The sequence below is a fragment of the Rhinoderma darwinii genome, chromosome 5 (assembly GCF_050947455.1).
Source record: "Rhinoderma darwinii isolate aRhiDar2 chromosome 5, aRhiDar2.hap1, whole genome shotgun sequence".
NCBI lineage: Eukaryota > Metazoa > Chordata > Amphibia > Anura > Rhinodermatidae > Rhinoderma > Rhinoderma darwinii.
This window is the reverse complement of record NC_134691.1, coordinates 231,301,151-231,314,292: the sequence shown is the minus strand read 5'-3', so window position 1 is coordinate 231,314,292 and position 13,142 is coordinate 231,301,151. Positions and strand designations below refer to the sequence as shown.

General features: G+C 50.7%; 2 non-coding genes and 2 pseudogenes across 2 annotated transcripts; all 4 read right to left on the bottom strand.

Moving 5' to 3' along the window:
* Positions 1 to 7,742: 7,742 nt before the first annotated feature.
* Positions 7,743 to 7,920, bottom strand: LOC142654467 (U2 spliceosomal RNA; annotated as a pseudogene).
* Positions 7,921 to 9,278: 1,358 nt separating this feature from the next.
* On the bottom strand, positions 9,279 to 9,420 carry LOC142654580 (U2 spliceosomal RNA; annotated as a pseudogene).
* A 1,250-nt stretch (positions 9,421 to 10,670) lies between these two features.
* LOC142653659 (U2 spliceosomal RNA) lies at positions 10,671 to 10,861 on the bottom strand. Its single transcript, XR_012848583.1, has one exon. It is a non-coding gene; the product is annotated as a U2 spliceosomal RNA (small nuclear RNA).
* A 1,250-nt stretch (positions 10,862 to 12,111) lies between these two features.
* LOC142655139 (U2 spliceosomal RNA) lies at positions 12,112 to 12,302 on the bottom strand. Its single transcript, XR_012849429.1, has one exon. It is a non-coding gene; the product is annotated as a U2 spliceosomal RNA (small nuclear RNA).
* Positions 12,303 to 13,142: the final 840 nt, after the last annotated feature.

The following is a 13,142-nucleotide window of genomic DNA, read 5'->3' as shown; positions in this document are numbered from 1 at the left end:
GCCCTGCTGCCATGCAGATAAACACTGGCAGCGGCAGCAAGTGCATGCCCACAGCCACCCCTTGTTCCTTCACACCTTGTATCAGCTGTAATCCAGTCCAGTCCAGTGCTGCCTGCTGAGCAGCACTGACCAACACTGCCTGGGCCCAGGCTTTTATCTCTGAGGCCCCATTATGATGTCAGAAAGCTGGCTCTGGCTCCTCAGGGCTCCACTATGACACGTGCAAAGTTCCGTCTGAACTTTATATAAGACGGTGCGGCTCAGTCAGTCACTCAGTGTTGCCTGAGAGGGCAACACTGCAACAGCCGGCCGCCAGGCTGTCTTTTTTTGCACAGCTAGTTGCCTCCAGGAGGCCACAAGAGGGAGACAAGGGACTGCAAAATGGAAAATAAGCATCCACCAACTTTACAGACAACTTCTCCTTGCTCCTACAACCTCCATCCTTGCACAGTTTGTTATTCTTCTAGGTAACATAGTAACAAATCCAAATTGCTGCTCTCTTTGTAGGCAAGCAAGGCTTTGTTGCAACTGCAATTCTTACTCCTTCTTGAAATGTAGGGACGACAGTACATTCCATCACATCCATCTAGTGTACACAGGTAGGTCCATTGTGGCGGGCGGGCGGCTTTAATGGCTCTTTGCTGTTCCCCTACTCCACTCCACTATTTGACTGTGGTGCTGCATCAATCAGTGGCTGGCTCAGGTGCAGCTCTTTAACTGACCTAAAAGGGAGGGCGGAGAGAAGACAAGGAAGGTGAATGAGCTGTTCCAATGTGAAATGCCGGAAACACAGACACACAGACGACACAAAACAAGAGGTGGCAATGTATTCATCAATTGCATTTAATCAATTAGCTCATTATCACTCATGCATTGTCCAACAGGTGTTGAAATAATGGGATTAAAAGGGGAGATCCCTTCAGAAAGACAGAAACAATGGCAAACACAAAAAACACTTTTGGAATCTGATTTTAGTCAACACATAAGGAAAGGGTGCACCGGTCCTGGAAATACTGCATGACCTGCCTAGGTAGAGTCGTGTGTTAACCTTAGACCATACTATCCCCCCCACCCCCACTTAGTAAAGACACATGACACCGAGGTTGGATGTGAAATGGCCACAGCAGCCGTTTATTAATTTCACAGTTTTATAAAAACAATTTAAATCCGAAACATTCGGATAACTAGTTAGGAATCCACCAGAGAATTCCTCCTAATAATTCACATGACCCAACATGGGTCAGAATCATAAATAACAATTAAACGTTAACATTAACCCGAGCAGAGGAAGTCCTTGAAGCCCCTTCAGATGTTCCTTATTAAGAACACACCGAATTAGCCATCTGCAAACCACCAATTACCTCCAGCCGTAAACCAGCTCGGAAGCACCGTTCACCTCTGCAGATGGCTCCAACCACTAGAAGTCCACTTCAAGGGGATAACACTCGATGAAGCCCTCAAGTGATATACCGACCACTAGAAGTCCACTTCAAAGGGATAACACCCGATGAAGTCTTCAACCATGTACCTTTTTTGGGGGACGCATACCCCCGATGCGACCCCCCCACCATTTTGTACTGACTGGCCTCAAGGACTCCCCCCGCCAGCTGCCATGACAACAGAACCTACTCCGGAAAAAAGAAAAACATGTTAAATAAGCACACAAATAAAACACAACGCTCATAGACGGACGTACATAAGACCTAAGGAGTAACAAACCAAGGGTGGGAGGGTGGGAGCTTACTTGCTTCTATGTTACTCCTCCCGCTGCTTCCGGCTCAATGCCGAGAAACAGCGGGAAGCGCAGTAACGGCCCCCCGTCCCCCTTAACTCCTCCCCGTCCCTCCTTCAGCTCCTTCCAACTCTCCCTCACCTAATTAACCCTTTCCTTACCAGGACGGTCATGTCGGCTTCCCTTCACCCTGCGGCTGCGTCCAGCCTCTTCTTGACCTGCCTAGGTAGAGTCGTGTGTTAACCTTAGACCATACTATCCCCCCCACCCCCACTTAGTAAAGACACATGACACCGAGGTTGGATGTGAAATGGCCACAGCAGCCGTTTATTAATTTCACAGTTTTATAAAAACAATTTAAATCCGAAACATTCGGATAACTAGTTAGGAATCCACCAGAGAATTCCTCCTAATAATTCACATGACCCAACATGGGTCAGAATCATAAATAACAATTAAACGTTAACATTAACCCGAGCAGAGGAAGTCCTTGAAGCCCCTTCAGATGTTCCTTATTAAGAACACACCGAATTAGCCATCTGCAAACCACCAATTACCTCCAGCCGTAAACCAGCTCGGAAGCACCGTTCACCTCTGCAGATGGCTCCAACCACTAGAAGTCCACTTCAAGGGGATAACACCCGATGAAGCCCTCAAGTGATATACCGACCACTAGAAGTCCACTTCAAAGGGATAACACCCGATGAAGCCTTCAAGTGATATACCTTCTACCAGAAGACCACTTCAAAGGGATAACACCCGATGAAGTCTTCAACCATGTACCTTTTTTGGGGGACGCATACCCCCGATGCGACCCCCCCACCATTTTGTACTGACTGGCCTCAAGGACTCCCCCCGCCACAGCGAAACAGGCCTTGACCCCCTTAAGCCTGTGAGTTCCTCCACACCACCACCGCCCTTTCTATGCCTTCTGCTATCGCCAAGCTCCAAAGATCAATGCCAACCTCGGTCAGATGAACCCCGTCACTTCTCCAGAAATTCCCCACTCCTGACTCCAAATCCCTATGCCTTACGCAAATGCCCCCGTTCTTTGCCACAAAACGGGACACCGCCCGGTTAACCTTTATGCGAGCCTTATTGACTCTCTCCACCGATCTAGCTAACCGCCAATGCTTTCTTGGGACTATGTCCGACCACACTAACACCAACTTGGGATAAGATACCCACAAACACAACATATCATGTTTGATATCCCGCACCAACTCACGAAAAGGGCGGACTCCTAAGTCATTCCCACCCACGTGCAGCACTAAAACCTCCGGAACCCTATCAAGCCGCGCATATGTCTGGAATTCCGCCAACACCCTGTTCCACGACATACCTCTAAAACCCAGCCAATGCACAACCGCATCCTGTCGCGGAATGCGCAACTGGCGACCATCCGGGCGGACGTCCGCCCTCAAAGCCCCCCAGTGCACGTACGAATGACCCATCAACCACACCAGACAAGGAGGCGAATCTGAAGCGGAAAAAACAATGAGGCACCACCAATATAACATTTGTAAAGCGTAAACAACCCCAATCATAACATATGGGGGCGGACATAGGACTTAAACCTTTTTGACTCCCAACGACCAATACGCCTCACCCCTTCATCATCCAACCCCCAGCGCCCCGCTTCCGTTGCTGCGCCAATCCTGAAGGAATGAGATGAATATGAGCCTGCCGCAACACCAACCGCCGTCAAACATTTTTTAAATACAGCTCCAAACTGAAACCTGGACAAAAACGACCCGTCCACATGACGTAACAAAGGCAAATCTGGAGACCCCCCGTTTTGCGTAAAACCCCGCATGCACTCTACAGGGCACATGACCGACCCCGGGAGAGCGAACAAAACTATCAGTTTTCCCTTCCCTACTTGGTCAGTTTTTGATCGACGCAACCATACCTCTAGCCGATCTGCAAATAGGCTCACCTCCCCAGATCTCAGCCCCCCTGCCCGTTTAGTACTTGGCGACACCAACTCACCTATTCTAAATGCTCCAAAAAACGCTAACAAAAAAGCCAATCGAAACAAATCCATTTCATCTGAAGAACGACATACCGATGCTAATGAACCGCCCAACGAGTTAAGCAAAGCAAACGACACCGGCCTTCTACTATCTGCCTCCACCCTACCTCGACGCAACCCCTTCAAAGCCTGCGATACCAGAAATTCCTTCGATACATCCCGAAAGCCCCGCAGCTTAAACCCAAACGCCACCGCAGATATGAACCGGTTCACCTTCGCTACTGAAAACCCCGACTCCCAGGCGTCCCCTAACCAGTACAAAAGTGCCACCAACCTGTCTCTATCCGTATTGACGTCACCCAACTCTCTTACCCACTCCTCCCACTGCCTCCAACAAGCAGCATACGCACTCCACGTCGCGCGCGCCAAAGACCTTTTTAACAGCTGCTCTACGGGACCGATACCAGATCCCAAAGATGCTCCGGACACGCCAACCCGAGACGTTCCGCTCCCGGTGCCAATTGCCGAAACCGGTCCCACTGCGAGCGAGAAAGAGCATCAGCGATACAATTCTGAACACCCGGGACATGCACCGCCACCACCCACGCGTTCAATGACAAACACACCAACACTAAATGTCGCAACAATTGAACTACCGGAGGAGAGGACGCCGTGATGTTATTAATGGCAAGCACCACCCCCATGTTGTCGCAGTAAAAACGGACCTTCTTATCCCTGAGCCTGTCCCCCCAAATGGTAGACGCCACCACGATGGGAAACAGCTCGAGCAGGGCCAGATTCCGCGTGAGTCCACTGGACACCCAGCTAGCCGGCCATTGACCCGCGCACCACGGACCTCCCCCGTAAGCTCCAAAACCACCCACCCCAGCCGCATCCGTAAAAATATTCAAATCACTCGTATCCTGCGCAGGAGCCATCCATAGCGAGCGACCATTGTACTGGCCCAAAAAGTCATCCCAAACCTGAAGATCAGCTCGGTGCTCCTCCTTGAGCCGCACAAAATGATGCGGCGCGCGCACTCCCGCCGTTGCCGCCGCCAACCTCCTACCAAACACCCTCCCCATCGGCATAATCCGGCAGGCGAAATTCAACTTCCCCAGCAGCGACTGAAGCTCCCTCAGCGCCATTTTCTTCATTCTACAAGCCCGCCGACACTCCATTGCCACCGAGTCAATTTCGATTCCCAAGAAACAAATCGTCGCTACCGGGCCCTCCGTTTTTTCCGGCGCCAAAGGGATCCCAAAATCCCTCGCCACCTTCTGTAGTGCATGAAGCAAATTACCGCAAACCGGCGAACCCCCCGGGCCAACGCACAAAAAATCATCTAAGTAATGGATCAACGAATCGACCCCGGATACTCCCCTCGTTACCCACTCCACGAAGCTACTAAACGCCTCGAAGTATGCACAAGAAAGAGAACACCCCATCGGAAGGCACCGATCCACGTAAAAGGCCCCATTCCAAAAACAACCCAACAGCCGTTGGCTTTCAGGATGGACCGGCAACAACCTGAACGCCGCCTCGATGTCGGTTTTTGCTAGCAGCGCCCCCGGACCCGCAGCCCGCACTAACCCCACCGCCTTATCGAATGAGGTATAAACTACGGAACACAACTCGTGATCAATCCCGTCATTTACCGACGAACCTTTGGGATACGATAAATGTTGAATCAAACGAAACTTTCCGGGCTCGCGTTTAGGGACAATACCCAAAGGGGACACAACTAAATCTTTTACCGGTGACTCAACAAATGGCCCCGACATGCGCCCCAACGAAACTTCTTTTAACAACTTTTCCGACACGACTTCCGCATGCAAGTAAGCCGATTTTAAATTCCTCCGCGTAACCGGAACCTCATAAGGAGGCGGAGGAATAACAAAACCAACACGAAACCCTTCATAAAGCAACTTAGCTGCCGCCCTATCCGGATACTCACTTAGATAAGGGGCCATCCTTTCCACCCTCACCGGCGACACCCCCTTGACCAGCCCCGTGCTGGTTCCCTGACCTCTTTTTTCGCAGACATTTTGCCGCCCCGTGTGATGCACCATTACACTCGGAGCACACGTGCTTGAACTTGCACGTGGCCCCGAACTTGCACTGACCTTCATTGAATTGCCAGCAAAACCCCGCCTTTCCCCCGCCGCTTTGTCCACTCTGACTAGACTGGCCTCCCTGGCCACCGCTCCCGGGAAAGGGCTGCCTAACCGGAGCCGTAACCCGTAACCAGAGAGCAATATCCTTCTGGTCCCACCGAATCGCCGGCCGAACCGCCTTCCGCTGACGGAATTGCTCATCATATCGCAGCCACGCCTGACCCCCATACGCCCTATGAGCCTCCCCAATGGCATCAAAATAACAAAACAACGCCGAACAATTTTCCGGCGCCTTTTCCCCTATCACACTAGCCAATATGGCGAACGCCTGCGACCAATTAACGAACGTCTGCGGGCTAAGCCTATACCGCCGCCGTTCCTCCTCGTCCTTTTTACTCTCATCCCGCTTGCTCTTATCCAAATTAAATTTAGCCAGCGGCAAGAGAGAAAAAATTTCAACATATTCGTCTTTCCAGATCCGATCACGCACCTCCTGCTTTAAATGCGCCCCCCAACGGACCCTCAAAACAAACATACACCTCCCCCCGAGCACGATCGTCCATACGCACTCGATCGCCGTCCTTCTGTGCCTCGGTCTGTACCGACACCGCGACCGCCTCTCTAACCGCCACCACAGGACGCGCCTGTAACGATCCCACGTCCCTGGGGCCTTCCCAAACTACCGCAGGAGACACTTCCGTTACTACCGGCGCCGCGGCCCTATCCAGGCGCCCCACCAGCTCCCGTAAGCAACCCACTAAGTCTGCCAAACCCGCTCCGTCGCGTCCGCCCGCGCCACTACCGGCCCCCGATGCAATGCTAGCAGCCCCCCCGCCGACACCCGACATAAAAATCGCTGGATAAGACAATGATGGAGTTATACACTCACCGGGCTGCACAGGCGCTGTGTTCCCGTCAGCCGGACCATCCTGACCTCGACGATACACGTCCAGTTCACCTTCCTCCAGTTCTTCTCTCGCCGACGACTGTCCCTCCCAACGACATCTTCGGAACGGGGATGAGGACGCGCTGACCGATGGGCCGGCAACCTGCCGCCCGACCGCCGGGACCCAGACTTCCGACCGGACCTGTTGCCTCGACGTCGCTGCAGATCTAGGCGTCCGTCTAGACGATCCTGACGAAGCCTGCCCCCTGGCCGGAACATCACCATGCGGGGCGGCCGTACCTTGTCCTCCAAATCTTCCATCTGATGGGGGAGGGGTGACAGGGAGCCCAGCCTGCGACTCCCTGCTTACCGCCGGACCCCGTCGCGGCCTGGGATTCCTGCCAGGACGCAGGGCCTGGGAAGGGGCGGTCCTCCCAGCTGCCTGGCCTGCAGCGTCCGGGATCGGGCTCCCTCTGCGACGCCGTGTCCGCGGGACTACCTCCGGACTGAGGCGCTCTGGAGGTCGGGACCGCCGAGAGGGACGGGTCGACCCAGCCTGCGTCGCCGTCACCCCTGGCACCGCTCTCTGCCTGCCCAGCGCAGGAGCGGTTGTTGCCGACTCCCCCCCCGCCGCCATAGCCATGCTCGTAAGGGGGCCGGGGGAGGGGAGCCTGTCCTTTTCAACAGACCCCGAACGCCGTGCCCGACGTGGCGAAACGGCGTCCGGGATCCTCGTTATTGCAGCCACGGTCTCCTCTAGCCATCCGGGACCGTGGTGCACAGCAGCGGCACGCAGCCGCTCTAACATGAGGGCTTCTGCCATCTCTAAAAGCACGGGCAACGGGGAGCTTACTTGCTTCTATGTTACTTCTCCCGCTGCTTCCGGCTCAATGCCGAGAAACAGCGGGAAGCGCAGTAACGGCCCCCCGTCCCCCTTAACTCCTCCCCGTCCCTCCTTCAGCTCCTTCCAACTCTCCCTCACCTAATTAACCCTTTCCCTACCAGGACGGTCATGTCGGCTTCCCTTCACCCTGCGGCTGCGTCCAGCCTCTTCTATACCAGGTCAATGCGTGGAGTGGACAGAGCAAGCTCTATTTCCATCTCCCTGTTCTAAAAATCCATTTAATATATGGTCCCCAGATAGGGGACGTATCAGATATTAAACTGATAAGAACAGATAAGGTTTCCACTCAGATCCGTCTCGAGTTAAATTTTAAACTTCAAATTTAAAGACTTGATCATCATTATGAAAAAACCAAATATAATTTTTATTTCTCTCTCTTTTTTTTTTTTTTTTTTAAAGTAAAATTAATAAAACAAACCGTTTCTTACAGCGATTACACCAAGCATATCCACAAGATGTTCTCGAAGATCTTGACCGTCCCATTCCAAATTTACAATACATGCCAACCAGGTTGGCACTTTATATCTTTCCAGAAAATCTGGTATATTCCCTCTTAAACAGGTTCGTACCCGCCTCCGAACCTTCTCAAAATTAATTTTATCTCTTAATCCCTCCACGTCTTTTACTAGTTTGTCTCTTTCTGCTCTATCTTCATCTGAAACTACATTTTGTTCCACAATTTTTCTCCTTTTTGTTTCATCACTTTTTTTAACCTCAACACTTTTCCCCGCTCCTCCCTTTTTCTGTGGCTTATCCTCTTTTTGTGGGCTAACTTTCTCTTCCTTTCTGTTAACTATCACTTCCTTTCTTTTAACTGTCTTCTTACTCTCCTCCTTTGCTTCACTTTTACTTTTTTTTGGACAATTTTTAAACACATGCCCTTCTTCTCTACACATGTTACACACTTTGCCCTTCTCACAATCATTATACTTATGACCTTCCTTAAAACATTTTGTACAAATTATTTTTCCACAATTCTCCTTCTCATGCCCATACTCTTTACAATTGTGGCAAAAAATCCCCATTCCAAAGAAATACAGATTCCCACTTGCACTGCCAATTTTAAAGCGTGCTGGAGGAAGCAATAAGTTTCCAGCCTCTCCAACTGCCTTAAACTTACACAGGAATTTCCATTTACCTGTCCAGAATCCAAACGGATTAAAGACCTTACCCTTCTCCACCACCTCCTCACAGAACTTAGTGAGAAAGCATATTATATCGTCTTTACACACATAGGGTGAAAACATTTTAACAATCACCAACTTTTTGCTAGGAGCAAAGTGTGGTGTTACAATCACACCAACCAGTCTTGGATCCTGTTTCTTCTTCTTTAAAGTGTCCAGAAAATCCAGATAAATGTCCTCTGTACAAAAAGTGACATCGAAACATCCTCTTCTTGGATAGTCCATTACAGACAATATCCATTGTCTCTCCAACTGGAAAAGATCAAGCAAGAGTACCTTCGTTAGGAATTCCAAGTCTCTGCTTTGTCCTCCAGATTCCTCCATCGTAAAACGAACAGCATTCCGAGTACGCATGTAGTCAGGGACTTCCTCCATCCTGCCGCAACAAAAGCCAACGATATCCAAAGATAGTACCTTCAGCACCTAGATGCCAGGCAAGTGATCGCTCCCCGTTGCCCTGGACTAATCCTCCTCCCCAATAGCAACAGAGGGGTGAAGTCTCTTGTAAAAGAGACGATCCCCCCAGGCCAAGGAAAAGGGTACCAGGGCACCTCCTGACCAAGAAACAAGGCAATACCCTAAAGTACTACACTTGATCTTAGCCAAAAGGCCGAGAAGCGATAACCCGAACGGGCCGCGCGTTGCCCGAGCCTGCCCGATACTGCTGTTCAGCCCTTGCAGCGATTCAGCCTACTTCTAGGCAATTCCATGGGGCCCTGCAGGCTCACACACTCACAGCTACACGGGAGGTGAATAAAGGCCGGAGAGGAAGCCAGACAGGATTTGCTTCTTTTGCTTGCACCACAATGCAGTGCTGAAAGAGGAGGAATCTACATAAAAACGCCTTCCTGGCAACGCCCAAATGCCCTGCTGCCATGCAGATAAACACTGGCAGCGGCAGCAAGTGCATGCCCACAGCCACCCCTTGTTCCTTCACACCTTGTATCAGCTGTAATCCAGTCCAGTCCAGTGCTGCCTGCTGAGCAGCACTGACCAACACTGCCTGGGCCCAGGCTTTTTTCTCTGAGGCCCCATTATGATGTCAGAAAGCTGGCTCTGGCTCCTCAGGGCTCCACTATGACACGTGCAAAGTTCCGTCTGAACTTTATATAAGACGGTGCGGCTCAGTCAGTCACTCAGTGTTGCCTGAGAGGGCAACACTGCAACAGCCGGCCGCCAGGCTGTCTTTTTTTGCACAGCTAGTTGCCTCCAGGAGGCCACAAGAGGGAGACAAGGGACTGCAAAATGGAAAATAAGCATCCACCAACTTTACAGACAACTTCTCCTTGCTCCTACAACCTCCATCCTTGCACAGTTTGTTATTCTTCTAGGTAACATAGTAACAAATCCAAATTGCTGCTCTCTTTGTAGGCAAGCAAGGCTTTGTTGCAACTGCAATTCTTACTCCTTCTTGAAATGTAGGGACGACAGTACATTCCATCACATCCATCTAGTGTACACAGGTAGGTCCATTGTGGCGGGCGGGCGGGCGGGCCGGCGGGCGGGCGGCTTTAATGGCTGTTTGCTGTTCCCCTACTCCACTCCACTATTTGACTGTGGTGCTGCATCAATCAGTGGCTGGCTCAGGTGCAGCTCTTTAACTTACCTAAAAGGGAGGGCGGAGAGAAGACAAGGAAGGTGAATGAGCTGTTCCAATGTGAAATGCCGGAAACACAGACACACAGACGACACAAAACAAGAGGTGGCAATGTATTCATTAATTGCATTTAATCAATTAGCTCATTATCACTCATGCATTGTCCAACAGGTGTTGAAATAATGGGATTAAAAGGGGAGATCCCTTCAGAAAGACAGAAACAATGGCAAACACAAAAAACACTTTTGGAATCTGATTTTAGTCAACACATAAGGAAAGGGTGCACCGGTCCTGGAAATACTGCAATACCAGGTCAATGCGTGGAGTGGACAGAGCAAGCTCTATTTCCATCTCCCTGTTCTAAAAATACATTTAATATATGGTTCCCAGATAGGGGACGTATCAGATATTAAACTGATAAGAACAGATACTACACTTGATCTTAGCCAAAAGGCCGAGAAGCGATAACCCGAACGGGCCGCGCGTTGCCCGAGCCTGCCCGATACTGCTGTTCAGCCCTTGCAGCGATTCAGCCTACTTCTAGGCAATTCCATGGGGCCCTGCAGGCTCACACACTCACAGCTACACGGGAGGTGAATAAAGGCCGGAGAGGAAGCCAGACAGGATTTGCTTCTTTTGCTTGCACCACAATGCAGTGCTGAAAGAGGAGGAATCTACATAAAAACGGCTTCCTGGCAACGCCCAAATGCCCTGCTGCCATGCAGATAAACACTGGCAGCGGCAGCAAGTGCATGCCCACAGCCACCCCTTGTTCCTTCACACCTTGTATCAGCTGTAATCCAGTCCAGTCCAGTGCTGCCTGCTGAGCAGCACTGACCAACACTGCCTGGGCCCAGGCTTTTATCTCTGAGGCCCCATTATGATGTCAGAAAGCTGGCTCTGGCTCCTCAGGGCTCCACTATGACACGTGCAAAGTTCCGTCTGAACTTTATATAAGACGGTGCGGCTCAGTCAGTCACTCAGTGTTGCCTGAGAGGGCAACACTGCAACAGCCGGCCGCCAGGCTGTCTTTTTTTGCACAGCTAGTTGCCTCCAGGAGGCCACAAGAGGGAGACAAGGGACTGCAAAATGGAAAATAAGCATCCACCAACTTTACAGACAACTTCTCCTTGCTCCTACAACCTCCATCCTTGCACAGTTTGTTATTCTTCTAGGTAACATAGTAACAAATCCAAATTGCTGCTCTCTTTGTAGGCAAGCAAGGCTTTGTTGCAACTGCAATTCTTACTCCTTCTTGAAATGTAGGGACGACAGTACATTCCATCACATCCATCTAGTGTACACAGGTAGGTCCATTGTGGCGGGCGGGCGGGCAGGCCGGCGGGCGGGCGGCTTTAATGGCTGTTTGCTGTTCCCCTACTCCACTCCACTATTTGACTGTGGTGCTGCATCAATCAGTGGCTGGCTCAGGTGCAGCTCTTTAACTTACCTAAAAGGGAGGGCGGAGAGAAGACAAGGAAGGTGAATGAGCTGTTCCAATGTGAAATGCCGGAAACACAGACACACCTGCGACACAAAACAAGAGGTGGCAATGTATTCATTAATTGCATTTAATCAATTAGCTCATTATCACTCATGCATTGTCCAACAGGTGTTGAAATAATGGGATTAAAAGGGGAGATCCCTTCAGAAAGACAGAAACAATGGCAAACACAAAAAACACTTTTGGAATCTGATTTTAGTCAACACATAAGGAAAGGGTGCACCGGTCCTGGAAATACTGCAATACCAGGTCAATGCGTGGAGTGGACAGAGCAAGCTCTATTTCCATCTCCCTGTTCTAAAAATACATTTAATATATGGTCCCCAGATAGGGGACGTATCAGATATTAAACTGATAAGAACAGATACTACACTTGATCTTAGCCAAAAGGCCGAGAAGCGATAACCCGAACGGGCCGCGCGTTGCCCGAGCCTGCCCGATACTGCTGTTCAGCCCTTGCAGCGATTCAGCCTACTTCTAGGCAATTCCATGGGGCCCTGCAGGCTCACACACTCACAGCTACACGGGAGGTGAATAAAGGCCGGAGAGGAAGCCAGACAGGATTTGCTTCTTTTGCTTGCACCACAATGCAGTGCTGAAAGAGGAGGAATCTACATAAAAACGCCTTCCTGGCAACGCCCAAATGCCCTGCTGCCATGCAGATAAACACTGGCAGCGGCAGCAAGTGCATGCCCACAGCCACCCCTTGTTCCTTCACACCTTGTATCAGCTGTAATCCAGTCCAGTCCAGTGCTGCCTGCTGAGCAGCACTGACCAACACTGCCTGGGCCCAGGCTTTTTTCTCTGAGGCCCCATTATGATGTCAGAAAGCTGGCTCTGGCTCCTCAGGGCTCCACTATGACACGTGCAAAGTTCCGTCTGAACTTTATATAAGACGGTGCGGCTCAGTCAGTCACTCAGTGTTGCCTGAGAGGGCAACACTGCAACAGCCGGCCGCCAGGCTGTCTTTTTTTGCACAGCTAGTTGCCTCCAGGAGGCCACAAGAGGGAGACAAGGGACTGCAAAATGGAAAATAAGCATCCACCAACTTTACAGACAACTTCTCCTTGCTCCTACAACCTCCATCCTTGCACAGTTTGTTATTCTTCTAGGTAACATAGTAACAAATCCAAATTGCTGCTCTCTTTGTAGGCAAGCAAGGCTTTGTTGCAACTGCAATTCTTACTCCTTCTTGAAATGTAGGGACGACAGTACATTCCATCACATCCATCTAGTGTACACA